A 15890-nucleotide genomic window follows, 5' to 3' on the forward strand; every position below is an offset into this window, starting at 1 on the left:
AAGCCTTGGTACCATCCCTTGTTTTATTCAATGTTTAGTTGATCTCAACCCTTATATGAATAATCTCATCAAGGCATTCCTAGTTAGATTACTTATATTACCCAAGATAATTATGTAGCTTGGTCATGTAACTATCCTACATCTTCTTATATAATTGATTTAGTTTCCAACAAGGTTAATATTATGGGAATCCACCTTGATGCCATCCCTATAATTACCTTATAAAATTTGTATGATAGTGACTCAACTCATGACATTGAGGAATTGACCAACTATTTCATCACCTATTTGAACTAATGAATCTTGTATAGAGAAAGCTTGTGTGAATTTTTTTTGACCTAATAAGTGAGAAAACATCACCTAAACATGAAAGTGATGAGATTAACCTTCATGAACAAATGCATGTTCACATATAATTTTTTAAACAATAATGTAGAGGAGGTGTAACTAAGTACCCTAAACCATGATAAGGCGCAAAAAATTGATGAAGAAAGCTCTTACATTATTGTTTGATGTTCATCATAAGGATGGCATGCCACATGTTCCAACGTTTGAAGAAGTCAAGATATAGGTGAAGTTATACATACATTGATTGGAGAAATGTATGATTGAAGATGATTCTTTGAATTTTTGTAATATGTATGATAGTCATAAGGTTGATATTACTAGTAATGGATATTTATCACATATTCATCAGATTAGGATTCCTTGTTAATTAATAATTATACAAGTAATGTTTAGGAACATAGTGGATGGTTATGTTTAGCCAGTAAGGGGATATTAGGTATTGTAAGGTGTGGGAATAGGTTTCCAAGTTTATGTATGCAAACAAGGAACCTATTTCCATGCACTACCTTACCATTGGAAGAAAGATGATTTACTAGGCTCAAGAAGACTCAAGAACAAAGTGGATGCAATGATCCTTCACTGTGGGGTACTTGAAAATGACTATGTAATTATAAATGAATGAAAATAGGCTAAGATGAACAACTTTTAATATGCACAAGGAGATAATAAACCAATAGACTAATTTTAGAAAAGGAGATGACAAAGCAAATTGAGATTGACCTACAACCCAAATTTGAGGCAAAAATGGGAGAATTGGGTCAATTTGATTGGTAGAGCCTTGGGACTAGGTCGATCTAATTGAGAAAGTCCCGACATATTTGGATTTGATGAATTGTAGACTATAACTCTCCTCTTGATTAGCCTATACTTGTTTCCATAGGTTTGCCACCTATTCTTGCACACACAAAAGAGAGAAAATTTTGGTAGAAAGAGGTTGTCCTAGGTCAAACCCTATTTTTGGAATCAATTTTGAAATTGAATTGACCATGAAAGGAAAGCATGCTGGTATATAGAAAAGGTTAGATCTGAAAATAGAATGTTGGCATGTTTGGCATAATTGATGCAGATGAGTTGTTGAGTGTACCAGTAGAGGAATGATGATGACATGATCAGTTATTAGTGTTGTCATTGATGACAGCCAATGTCAATTAATGTTTGATGATGGTTACAGATGAAATTTGATGTTTGAATTGTTGGATAAGTAATTTGGTCTATTGGATTTAGAATTTGTAAGTCTGACAGGGTTTACCAACAAGACTGAGAATTGGGACTTCAACCGGTAAAAGCAAAGATTTTGATGGAATCGGTAAATCGGTGATGGTTGAAAACTTGTGGTTTGAGATATAAGCTTCTATGATGGATTTGTCTATGTGGCCATAACCGCGTCCTATGTTGATTACCAGAAGGCATGTTTTGAAATTTTGATGGAGTTGTGTTAAGGTTTTAGTAGGGTTTTAGTACCGGTGATGAATTCATTTAGCCGATAATGATTTTTTTTTACAGTGATTGGTGGTGAATCTAAATGAAGAAGATAAAATGACACAACCCATGTGAATGATTTGAAATGTGTTTTGGCGCGAAAGATGATAGAATTTCTTGGGAATGTGCAGAGTGCTTAGCGGAATGTTCTAAGGGTTTAACTTCTGTACATATCAGATTTTTGTGATGGGTTATTAATAATCAATGGTTGATATTGCATTGTAATTTATTGTAATGATTTGTATATTGATCTTTTATGATCTTTATTGTAAATTCAAGATGTAATTAGGTTTTATGGTCGACTTAGTTGTTATGGATATTTAGGGTGACACAACTGATGTTTTATGTGTCGGTGACATTTGGAGAATTAGTTAAGCCGTCCCAAAGAAGATAGAGATCAGCTCGAGTGTTGCAAATCATGAAGCAAAACTAGATCTAATTTAACAAGCTGAAAGTGCAAAGTTACAGATCATTTTTCACTGTTGTTCCCTAACAGTTACAAAAACTTAAATCCCTTAATCGGGTAGGTTCTAATAGGCCTTTGTCATCTAAGTCCCCTAACAGGGAAGCTCACAAAAGAGTGTTTAAATCCTCTAACTAGGTTTATCCTAACAGATCATTAAGCTCCTAGCTGGAGTGATAGGCAAATCCCTTAACCGGGGGACTCCTAACAGGGTCTGCTCCTAACCGGGCATATTATAAGCTCTTAACTGGGCTAAGATCCTAACATGGCATATTTCAAAAGAGTACAAATTATTATGAGTTCCAATTCCCACCGTGGTTTTTCCCATTTGGGTTTCCACATCAAAAATCTTGGTGTTTATGTGTGGAATGTCTTTTTATGATGTTTATGTTTACACACATTATTTCTGAGACATCGGTTATGATATGCCATTTATAGTCTATCAAAGATTACCGGTAATGATATGAAATGATTGAGGATTTGATCAGATTGATAAGATTGATTAGTTGAATGATTAAAATGGTATGACTGATTAAGAGATAAAGATGTTGATAATTGTGATAAATGGTTTTTGCAAATCTGATTAAAAGGTTGTTAGATCTGATTGTAGAAGTGACAATGTCTATTAAGAAGTTTCAGATATGATTTTAGTTGGATTTAGATTCAAAGTTTAAGTTATTGTTAATACTAATTCACCCTGTCTCAGTATTAACCGAATCTTCATAAGATTAACATAGAAATATCTTGTACCTTGATGATGAAAATGCTTCTTTGAAGATGGCCACAAATGTTAATGCAATAGCACGACTTCACACAAAATACCGAAAAGGAAATCATAAAATACATGCTTGCATGAATATTGTTGAAGGTTGCCATAATGAAGAATATGGTGAGACAAAATGCCTTGAATGCTTGATCTCAAGTTCACCTTATTGATTGATATGGAATTACCCAAAATGAGGAGGATACCTTGCTTATATACCTCTCTCAAGAATTTTGGGGTGAAAAAATCAAAGTAGGATGACATGGGAAAATATTTCCCACCCAACCACTTCAAGCATTCTGTGATTCAAATTTGGGGCCAAACATTGGGGATTGGGTTTAACTAGTCAGTGTAGTCCCTAGATTGGGTCAATTTGATCAACCTATTCCCCCTAATGTGGTGGCAAATTGGGACCTAGGGTCCAATTTGGGAAAGAGATTCTAAAAAGAGATGTTGAATTGTGTTGTAAAGGAGGAGTCAGATGCAAGAGACCATACAGCCAAATTAGGACATAGTTAAGCAAGAAATTGCATAGGAGTGTAATGTACAGCTCTAAATTTTTCCCCCACTTTACTCAAAGTAAAGTAGAAGAAAGAGAGAGAAATATAGAGGTGTTGGGAACACCTAAAAAGAAATAAGACATCAAAAAGTTCAATGTAACAGGCCCCCAAACTAAGGATATTAACTAATACAACTAGATACAAGGACACACACACACAAAAAAAAAAAAGAAGACAAAAACAAAAATAAAAGACACACAAAAGGGGTTAGTACTAAAGGCTCCATGTCAACTAGTCGAAGAGACCTCAATAATCAAAATGTTTCAACCACTAATATCACAATCAAAAATCTATTGCAAGAGCACAAGTGATCACTTAGAAAGAGAAATGACAAACATCAAATACAAGACAAAACCCATGGCTCCATCAAATCATTCCTATACCTAGTAGAAAATTTTGTATCCCATTATGCATATAACATTGAGAATGATGCTTCTATGATGGACCTATGCGACACAAAGCATAGGCCTGAAGAAACCTTTGCTAATTTCCTCCAAAGGTGGCAGCATCTCATCAAAAATTTCCCTTGGGATAGCTCGAGTCATACCAAATTGATTTGTCTATATGTAATTGGGTACCATAAATGTTTCGCCCCTTGACCTCTCAATTCTTAGACTCTTTCGATAAAATCACTAAGAAAGGGCTAGCCTTAGACCGCATCCTCTGAGAGGAAGGAACATTGAAATCTTGTCAAAAATCTAATCAAGGTTCTTCCTCATATAATGAAAAGCCCAAGTATTGGTCTAAAAATTAAAATGTCATTAATGTTGGAGTCACTGATGTTAAGCGCATTCAAACTATGACCATCCCCACCACACCAATAATCAATTCAAAACCCAATCCAATCCATGCAACCAATCCCAACCCTACAATTTAATATCTCCATTCAAGGTCGATCTCCCCGTTCCAATAATCAATCCCAACATGAGCATACCCCGCTCGCCTAACCAATAGAGGTCATCTTCCAAAAGCTTGTTAAGGCTAGTGTTGTTGTATTTCTGATGAATTGCCCTTTTGATGCAAATCAACTAGAACCTAGATGGTACAATAAGAATGAATATTGTGAATACTATCGTGTCCAAGGTCATGATACTAGCAAGTGAATGAAACTTAAGAATTACGTCCAAAACCTATTTGACAAAGGTGATGTTGAGGTTGCAACCACTAAACCTAGTAACTCAAATGAAAAACTTAAGATGTACTAGGATCCCTTTCTTAAGCATGATAAAAAATAAAGCTTCATCATCTCATGAGGTCCAGTAGGATTAGACCAGCTATGTCACTGGCTTTGAATCCTTGGTAGGCCGCATAGAGCCCGTTGATACCCATGCCAATACCATTACAATATGAGGAGTGGACCCCCCATCAATTTCTCACAAGCCTAGGGTAATTATTCAAGGTGCCCCTCCCTCACAATCATCAAGTTGACCCTTCCAAGAAAAGATACTCATTCAAGGTTCTTCATCTTCCACCTCATCTTCTCAAAATGACTGTAACGTCACTACTCATAGAGAGAGAGTAATCCTCCGCAAGCCCCCATGTCATCTACCCATCGTTACAATATCCTTGACCATATCAATAAGATGCATGCATAAATCTCCATCTTAGAACTCCTCAAGACTTCACTTATTCATAAGGAGATACTTGAACAATCCCTAATGGAATCTCATGTCCCAGATCACATTTACGCAAACCAATTCCATGCATTAATTGGCAACCTTGTTGCACAACACCACATCATTTTCACATCCAAGGACACTCCTTCTACATACCCATCCCACAATAAACCCCTTCACATTGAGGCTATTGTCCAAAATCTTAAAATCAAGAGAATCCTTATTGATGGTTGATTTGGTCTAAACCTATGTACATATAAATTGATCAAACAACTTGGTGTTGGCAGTTTGGAAGAATTGATTATGTACTGCATTGATGTTTGTCATTGATGTCAACACTAGCTTCTTTTATAATCTACCAGGTTCCGGTAGAGTGGTTGGAATTTAATGATGATCAGGAGATTTGTCTCTGGTATATTCCGATTGTGGAATTGGTTTGGTTCGTTCATTCATGTTATTCAGATGCGTGTCACATTTAGTTGGTTCGAGATTTGGTGATCCGGAAGCTATCATATGTTCTAGTAAGCCTTTTGGTTACTGGTAAGGGTTCTACTGGCAGAGCTTCGTTGAAGATCTTTTGATGGATTTGATAAGTGGTGTTGGTGCAGCTTCTAGAAGGTTTTCAGGATGTTGATGGTTATCTTGTTCATGTTCCAGTTGATTGGTGGTATTTCATTTGGCTTATGGCGACCTATTTTAGGTTTGGTCTTATTCTACTAGGTTATGGATCGGTTTTTTGTAACATGTTGGTGGATGCTCCCAATGTATTACCGGTTGGATTTATTATTTGGTTAATGTTGTTTCGGTCTTAGGCTGACAATGAATGTTCATATCATATGACTTGAGATAAAAGGAAGTTTCTATCTTTGCAAGAATTTGATGGTGGTTTTGTTAGATTTGGAGATGACAAGGCATGCATGATCAGAGGAAGAGGAACTATATCATTGGATGGTAAGCATAATACTTATAATTTTTACTATGTTGAAGGTTTAAGGAATAATCTTTTGAGTGTAGGTCAATTGGTGGATAAGGGATTTCAATTACAGTTCAAGGATGGAAAATGCAAAATCATCAACAGATCTAGATTGGTCGAGATTGCAACTGGTACTCAGACTAGAGGTAACATCTTTCATTTGAACTCCGATGAGAAGACATGTTTGATTGCACATATTGATGAGAGTTGTCTATGGCATAAGAGGTTGTGTCATGTGAATTTGGATTGTATTGTAAAGATCAGTTCAACTAAGGCAGTTAGAGATATACCTAAGATTATGAAGCCTCATAATCTGGTATGTAAGGAATGTCAAATGGGAAAGCAAGTCAGAACTTATTTTAAGAATATACAAGACAAATCTAATGATGTTCTTGATCTTGTTCATACTGATTTATGTGGTCCTGCTAGAATAAGAAGTTTTCAGGGTGATAAATATTTTATGCTAATCATTGATGACTATTCTAGAATGATGTGGCTTACTTTTCTAAGGGAGAAATCTGAAGCCTTTGAAAAATTCAAGAAATTTAAAGCTTTGGTTGAGATAGAGACATGATTGAAGATCAAATGCTTAAGATCCGATCAGGGTGGTGAATTCACAACTGATGAATTTAAATGTCATTGTCAGAAACATGGGATAAGGAGACAGTTGTCTACACCTTGGACACCTTAGCAAAATGGTGTTGTGGAAAGAAAGAACATAACTATCCTGGATGCAACTAGATCTATGACGATGGAAGCTAATTTGCCACATATCTATTGGAGAGAAGCTATGAGCATGGCGGTGTACACATTCAAAAGAGTTTATATCAAAGGAGACATCGGTAAGACACCTTATGAGTTATGGTTTGGTCATACACCTATAGTTAAGTATTTCAGAATCTTTGGTAGTAAATGTTATATCAAAAGAGATGATTCCATTGGAAAGTTTGATCCTATACGTGATGAAGGAATATTTCTTGGTTATTTAAATGAAAGCAAAGCATATAGATGTTATAACAAAAGATTGCAGAGAATTATGGAGAGCACTAATGTCAAGGTAGATGAGAAGTACAAAGGTCAAATCAAAATTTATGAGAGAGAAACCAAAATGGAAATGATCAATAACTGAACTGGTAACACCTGTACCAAAACAAAATGTTGAACTAGTTACCCCAGCAGTATCAAAAAATTCAACAGTAACTGAAGATCAGAGCAGAGAAACAGAAATTCAGAAGACTCCTAGGTATGTAAGGTTGAATCATTTAGAAAATTGAATCATTGGAGACAAGAGCAAAGGAGTGATGACAAGGAGAAGATTGGGAGCTGAAGAGGTGTGTTTAATTTCTCAAATTGAACCGGTAGTTATTCACTGTGATAACTCTGCTGCTATTGACATATCAAATAATATGATATTTCATTCTAAGACAACGCACATATCAATCAAGTATAATTATTTGAAGGAAAAGGTGGAAGAAAATGAAGTCATATTGGTTTATGTGAACACTAAAGAGAAGATTGTATATATCTTCACTACACCTTTGCCCAAGGAATCATTCGAGTACTTTAGAGGCAGATTGGGGGTCTTTGCCCCTTCGGTTGAGACTTGATTGATGTTGATTGGCATTAGTCTGGTATGCATTATCAAAACTATTATTCATTCTGAATTGATGTGATGATTCTACTACTCAGGGGGAGTAGTCAATTATGTGGTTCAAAGGATTTATGATTTTTTTAAATGTTTATGTCAAATTTCTGGCATTGATGTCAAAGGGGGAGAGATATACATGTGAAAATAGATCTTAACATGGATATCAGTCACATAGAGAGTTTGGTCTATGGTTTGGTTATTTGGTTCAGAACTTCATTGTTATATCATTTGATTGGATGTCTTCTATTGGGGGGGACTTGTTTGTCACTTCTTGGCACTTGGATGTTTGTCAGATCTAGTGTTGCCATTAATGCCAAAGAGGGAGATTGTTGGCAATTTGGAAGAATTCATTATGTGTTGCATTGATGTTTGTCATTGATGTCAACACTAGCTTCTTTGGTTATCTATCGGGTTCCGATAGAGTGGTTTGACTTTGATGATGATCAAGAGATTTGTCTCCAGTATATTCCGATTGGTGGAATTGGTTTGGTTCAATCATTCATGTTATTTAGATGTGCGTCACATTCATTTGGTTTGAGATTTAGTGATCCAAAAGTTATCATATGCTCTAGGAAGCCTTTTGGTTATTGGTAAGGATTCTACTAGTAGAGCTTTGTTGAAGATCTTTTGATGGATTCTATAAGTGGTGTTGGTGCAGCTTCTAGAAGGTTTTTAGGATATTGATGGTTATCGTGTTTGTGTTCCAGTTGATTGGTGGTATTTCATTTGGCTTATGGTGACCTATTTTAGGTCTAGTCTTATTCTACTAGGTTATGGACCGGTTTATGTAACGTGTTGGTGGATGCTCTCAATGCATTACTGGTTGGATTTATTGTTTGGTTAATGTTATTCAGTCTTAGGCCGACTTGGATTATCATTGGTTTGCGGGTCTATGTAATGGATTTGTTGTATTATCTTTTAGGTGGCCAACCTAATTGTTTAGGTCTTGGATTGGTATAAATATGATGTAAGAACTCTTTGTAGATCATTAGTTGTGGTTATGGGATTATTTGAGTGCGAATAAAGTTGTAATCATATGCAGAGGTTTTGGTCAATCATAGGTGATCAAATTGGGTTTGTGTAAGAGGTTTAAGACCTCCGACATTGATCTTAACCAGAACTATACTTAGGTATAGGAGATGCTATTCTTGCAGTTCATTCTTATTTCTGGATTGTAGTTTGGATATCTTTTGTAGTCAGTGAGGCTCCTTTTGTGATGAGAAGTGTGCTCTAGGCTATTGGCCTTCCTACATGTGCAAGCTCCTTATTGTAATCACCTACTTACTGCAGAAGAATCATCTGACTATAGGTAGGCTTACCACCATGGTATTTCCCTTTACCGAGTTTTCCACGTACAAATCTTGGTGTTATGTGTTCTGGATGCATGGTATTTGGTTTATGATTTATGTGTGTGATTAATTAATATACCTTCTATTCCAGCATTTGGTTTATGCATTCTGGTAAAAGGTTTTATGTGCTTAAAATTTCATAATTTGTTAACAAATGATTCACCCCCCCTCTCAGTTGTTCACCGGTTATCCTAACACTTGGTATCTTTGAAGACTTGGCTGACGACACATCTAACAAGATCACAATTAAAGCTTATGATGATGCATAAAGGGTCTCTGAAGGCACTATAACACTACCTCTTCAAGTGGGCCCTGCAATGGTGGAAACTACAAGTCAAGTCTTAGACCTTGATCTCCCCTACAAGATCCTCCTTGGTTGTTTGTGGATCCATTACATTCAATCCAACCATCCACCTATCATCAATAATTTAAATTCCCTTACATTGGTAGAGAGAGCACCATTCCAACTGATCTACAACCTTTTCAGTATTGCAAACTCCTTGAAGGGAAACACCCTTATCATTTCCCACTCAATAGAAATATTCCTCCACCTCTGATTGATCCTTCAAATGTTGCATCCACCTCCTCCCAACTTGAGATCAAGGTCAATATTATTGACAATGGTTGTGGAGAATACACACTTCAAAATGCACTCTATGTGGGTCAACTTACTCCCTCTCCTATGTCATATGGAAGACCTAAATAAATCAAGAACTTAAAGAAGCGCACCATGAAATACAAAAATACCATCTTCGAGCAATGGGTCTCCCTTGATGAAGAGAGATTGGAAACTGATGTCAATTCTTGGTTGTATCGAGAAGAAAATGAAGCTCCAATAGATATTCCCAAGCAAATATATCCTAAGGCATCTTCTATAATAGACAAGTTGAGCTAAATAGGACATGGTCTTGGACCTCAAGAACAAGGAAGGAAAGAACACATCTCTCCAGTCTCATACAAGAATAATAGGGGCTTGGGTTACTCATCAGTGCCTAAGGTTACTATCATTTGTGCCTTGATAGACCCTCCTTCTGAATTCGAAGACTTTGATGAAGAGGAGTTCACCGAAGTGCCTTTCGAATACCTTTAAAATATATTTGATGATACCTATGTTAACACCATCACCCTCATCACCCCTTCCACCCTATTAGAAATTCAACTCGTCCACCCCAAACTCATTGATTGGGACGAATGAGGACCACCTACCTTTAACATATATGTTGATGATAATGCCCTCTTGGAATTACTCAATATGCGAGACCTTGAGGATCACACGTCTATAAATGGAATCCAGCTTAACATGGAGGCATACTTTGGTAATCAGATCAACTCCCTCAGTTGCAAAATTGAAAATCAAAAGAAAAACCAGAAGTCCCCTAGTGAAAACTTCTCCGAGGCACCTTTGAACTCGGAAAAAGTAAAAAATAAAGGATGTATCTTCTAGTGAAAACTTTGATTAGGCACTAGAAGATGAGGGACTTGAATTTCCTATCATGTTTCCCCCCTATTAGGAGAAATCATCATTGTTGATTGAAGAAATTGACAACATCAACATGGGTATAGATGATAATCTAAAGAATGTGCTCATCACAAAGTCTCTTACAGATCAAGAGAAACAAAATTTCCTAAGTTTCCTCAAAGAGACACAAATCAACTTTGCCTAGTCCTATGTTGATATGCCAAGCCCTGACCCAAAACTAGTAGTACACAACCTTGTTGTCAGACTAGATGCTAAACCAGTGAAAAAAAAGCTCTACAAGATGAATCCATAGGTTGTCCTCCTGGTTAAAGCAGAAATATAGAAGATGTTGGATGTTGGATTCATCAAACCCATTTATTATCCTGAGTGGGTCTCAAATATTGTACCTGTCAGCAAGCCTGTTGGAGGTATAAGGATTTGCACAAACTTCAAGGACCTCAACAAAGCATGTCTGAAAGATGATTTCCCCTTGCCTAACATAGACATGATTATAGACCTAAAAGCTGGACACAAGATGCTTTCCTTAATGGATGGTTTCTCTGGGTAAAATTAGATTTAGATCACTAAAGAAGACCAACACAAGACAACATTCACCACTCCTTGGGGAACATTTTGTTATCAAGTCATGCCCTTTGGATTAAAGAATGCAGGTGGAACTTATCAGAGAGAAATGACAACAATCTTCCATGATCTCTTTCATAACATTATGGAAGACTATGTGGATGACCTCCTAGGCAAATCTAAGACACATGAAGAGCATATTTGTGTCTTGAGAAGAATATTTGAAATACTAGAGAAATATAAGTTGCACCCTAACCCTAAGAAGTGCATCTTTGGGGTCACATCTAGAAAGTTGTAGGGATTCATAGTCTCTCGTAGAGGAATCAAAGTAGACTCAACCAAAGTTAAAGTAATCATGGAAATGCCTCCCCCTAAGACACTCAGGAAGCTTCACAGTCTACAGGGCAAGCTTCAATATATTTGTTGGTTCATATCACAACTTGCAGACAAGTGCCATCCTTTTGCACATCTCCTCCATAAGGACAACAAGTTTAAATGGGATTGCTTATGTCAGAAGGCCTTTGATAAGCTGGAAGAGTATTTTTCCTCCCCTCCAGTATTAATGTTAGCTATATAAGGACAACCCCTTCTCTGTACACATCAACAACTACAATGGCTTTGGGGGAATTACTCACACAAACTGATGACAAAGGAAAAGAGCATGCAATATATTACATCAGTCGTACCCTTATGGGATATGAACTCAATTATACTCCCATAGAAAGAGCTTGCCTTGTAGTGGTCTTCAACACTCAAAATCTTTGCCACTATATGCTTAACAACAAGATCAAACTCATAGCAAAAATTGATCCTCTCAAGTACTTGTTGTCTAAAACTTCTCTCATAGGGCATATAACTAAATGGGTTATGTTACTAAGTGAGTTCAACATATAGTATATGGATAGAAAAGCAATAAGAGGACAAATTATAGCAGATTAATTTTCTGATGCGCCCCTTCAAGGAGATCACCCTCTCATAATAGAATTCCCTAATGATTCCATCATGAGTGTCACACAATCAACCCAATGGCAGTTATACTTTGACGATTCTTGCATGCAACATGAATCGAGAGTAGATATCTTTCTAATCACACCTCAAGGTGATTGCATTCCTAAGGTGATTGCCTTTGCATGCACAAACAACATAGAAAAGTATGAAGCTCTTATTACTGGACTCCGTTTAGCTATCCAATGGAAGATCATAGAAATACAAGTCTATGGAGATTCTTGACCTATCATTAAGCAATTTAATGATGAGTATCTGACAAAGGATGACAAGTTTGTCCCCTATCATCGCATGGTCAAAGACAAAGTATAATTTCACTCTTATCCAATATGAACAAGTTCCTAGGACAAACAATAGAGTTGCCAACACAATGGCTACAATTGGTTCTCTCCTATAGATATCTGCAAATAGTCAGAGATATGAGTTGTTGGTCGGGCATCTTTTAGTACCAGCATATGATGTCCCTGAATTAGACATGGTATGTGTCATTGTTGGTCATAATTCCCTAGTCACTCCTCACCTTACTGAAACCCAACAACAATAATTCATTTGTTGGTCTGATCACTATACCATCCTTGATGATACCCTATTTTGAAGGAAATTTGATAGCTCCCTCCTAAAGTGTTTAGATAAAGAGGAGGCTAAATGAGCACTACATGAAGTACACAAAGGTATTTGTGGAGCATACTCAACCAGTCTCACTTTGGCTATGAAGCTCTTGTGCACCGGATACTACTAGCCCACAATGGAAGAAGATAATTACCACTATGTGAAGAAATGTATCCCTTGTGAGAAGCATGGTGACAAGATTCATGCACCTTCTCAAGATATGCAATCATTTATTACACCTTAGCCCTTTTCACAGTGGGGGATCGATCTCATAGGAAAAATCCATCTTACCTCATCCAATGGCCACAAGTTTATAATAACCACCATTGAATATTTCACCAAGTGGGTGGAAGCCATACCCCTAACCTTTACCATTGGCAAACAATTTTCCAAGTTTATCCTAAATTACTTAATCTGCCACTATGGAATCCCTAAAGTTATTATTACAAACAATGGTAGACCCTTCAAATATTAGGAATTCAAAGAATTGTGCCAAAAATTCACCATTCAATATCGCTTCTCCACTCCATACTACCCACAAGGTAATTGTCAAGTTGAGGCTTCAAATAAAACTCTTATCAAAATCCTCAAGAAAACAATCAATGAAGTTGGTTGTGATTGGCACTTGCAACTCCATCCCCCACCATTTGGGCCTACCATACAAGAATTTGCACCCCCACAGGAACTACACCATACTCCTTAGTCTTGGATCTGAAGTCATCTTACCCCTTGAGATTGAGATCCCCTCACTTTGTTTATCACTGTTGAACATCCTTCCAGATGAAGAATATAGAGTGGCTAGATTACAAGAGTTGAAATTGTTGGATGAAAGGTGTCTCAAGGCCTTAAATCACCTCCGAGTATATCAATATTACCTATGACTGAGCTAAAACAAGAAAGTTAGGACCTGGGAATTTGACATTGGTGATCTTTGTCCTTCTGAAAAATTAGAAAAATATTCAAGACCATGAAAACAAAGGCAAGTTTGAGCCTAATTGGCTTCGACCCTATGTCATCACTGCAAAGTATGGATCAGGAACTTATCAGTTGGCTACACTTGAAGGAGATCCTTTGGATGAGCCCATGAAAATCATGCATCTAAAGAAATTCTATGCCTAGTCTTCAGAGGTTACAGGTTTTCAAAAATAAAAATAAAAGATCAAAAAAATCATAAAATCATAAAAAAATACAAAAAAGAAAAAAAGTAAAGAAAAATCAGTTCACTCATTAGTGAAAACTACTTTGTGGTGCTATGGACAAGTACCTTGGTGAAATCCTACTTCCAGGCATCAAGGTAAATAAATCAGATCCACTGTCTCTTTGGAAACTCATCCTACCTATTTGCATTACCTCCCTTTGTCCATCATCCATATTTATTTAGTAATGTAAGCCATTAATTCACTATCCAATCCATCATCTACCTCCTCATCCCATCTTTCATTACTTCCCCCATCCAACATTCATATTTATTTAGTCATTTAAGCCATTAATTCACCACTTAGCCAATCATGCACTCCCCTTATCTATGCAGGTACTTTTCCTTCTAGATCACCCACATAAATCACCTTGATTCTTCACTTCCCCCTGATGAGATGTTGAGTTTTCGTCCAAGCTATGAATAAGGATTGTCCTAATACACAAACATTTTATCCCATTACACTGAGCTTATCCCCACTTTCTGAACTTATCCCATTAAAATGAGCTTCTTCTTGACTTGCGCATCACCCAAACACCCATCCACACCATGCTAACCCAATCTCAGGTATCAAATTCCATATCGACATCCACTTGCACCTCCATATTCTCTATTGCCTAAACCAGTCCTACCAGTCACCTTTTCCCATCGGGATGCATCCTTCCCATGTCTGGCATGTTAACAAAATCCTAGTCCTACTCTTGGGAAGAGATATTAGTTGGCCATGTGTATGTTGTTTGCATGATGTTCTCTTTTTTCTTTTGTTTTTACATTTTGTTTCCTATGACTACTCCTATCTAGGGATACCATGATCATCTTATATCTTGGTATGTCTTGGGTTGGTGTATATTGGAGCATCTTTTGTGGTATGGTATGTTTGAGGGTTTCTCTTATACGATCTTGCACTCTCGCATTTACACCATCATGATGTTTGCGAGCTTGTGTGCATTGAGATATCTATTGTCTGGAAGTCTAGTCCATGCCTTGGATCTTCACAAACATCCTGATTCCTATAATCAGTGGTGTAGATGATATTTGGCAAAATCAAACTAGGTTTGCTCTCCACATCTATACAACAAGAAAACCAACCCTCCCCCCTTCCCTTCATTCACTCCTATCATTCACCTTGGAGAATCCAAATTATTAATTTATTTTCCCTCCTTCCATCCATCTCATCTTATTCATTTTATTATGGTTGGCTCATTATAAAAAATTGTCCATCGCTATTTCATTGCATTTCCATGTGCATTCGCATTATCATTACACGTCATATCAACATTCATCTTTTGCATTAGGCCATTTCACGTGTACATTTTACATGATTATTATCATTACGTCATCTCATATATTTTAGATGTAGATTACCATTTAGTTGCATGATGCATTCGAATTCCATTTTCATTAGGGTTCATTATATCTCATATATCCATAAGGGTCATCTTTTATATTTGCATTTCATTTATGATCATTGATTATAATATATAATTGCATTTCATTTGGGTTGATTCATTAGAATTCATCACATTTCATTTTAGGCAATATAGTTATCCCATTTTGCATAATGTCATATGTATATTTTCATTCCACATCATAATAAATATAATAATCTCATTACGCATATCATAAAGTCACATATCATTTAGTTTCACTACATTAATTATTTATCTCATGTCATAATCACATACACATATAAATCATACATCATCACCATCATCCATATCACATCCTACATACATCATAGGTTAGACATAATCATCTCATATAAAAAATCACACACATCACATAAACATCATGCATTCATCCTGCACCCAAAGCATGTTAGTAATATAGCATTCTAAAAC

The sequence above is a fragment of the Cryptomeria japonica genome, chromosome 1, assembly GCF_030272615.1.
Source record: "Cryptomeria japonica chromosome 1, Sugi_1.0, whole genome shotgun sequence".
Lineage (NCBI taxonomy): Eukaryota > Viridiplantae > Streptophyta > Pinopsida > Cupressales > Cupressaceae > Cryptomeria > Cryptomeria japonica.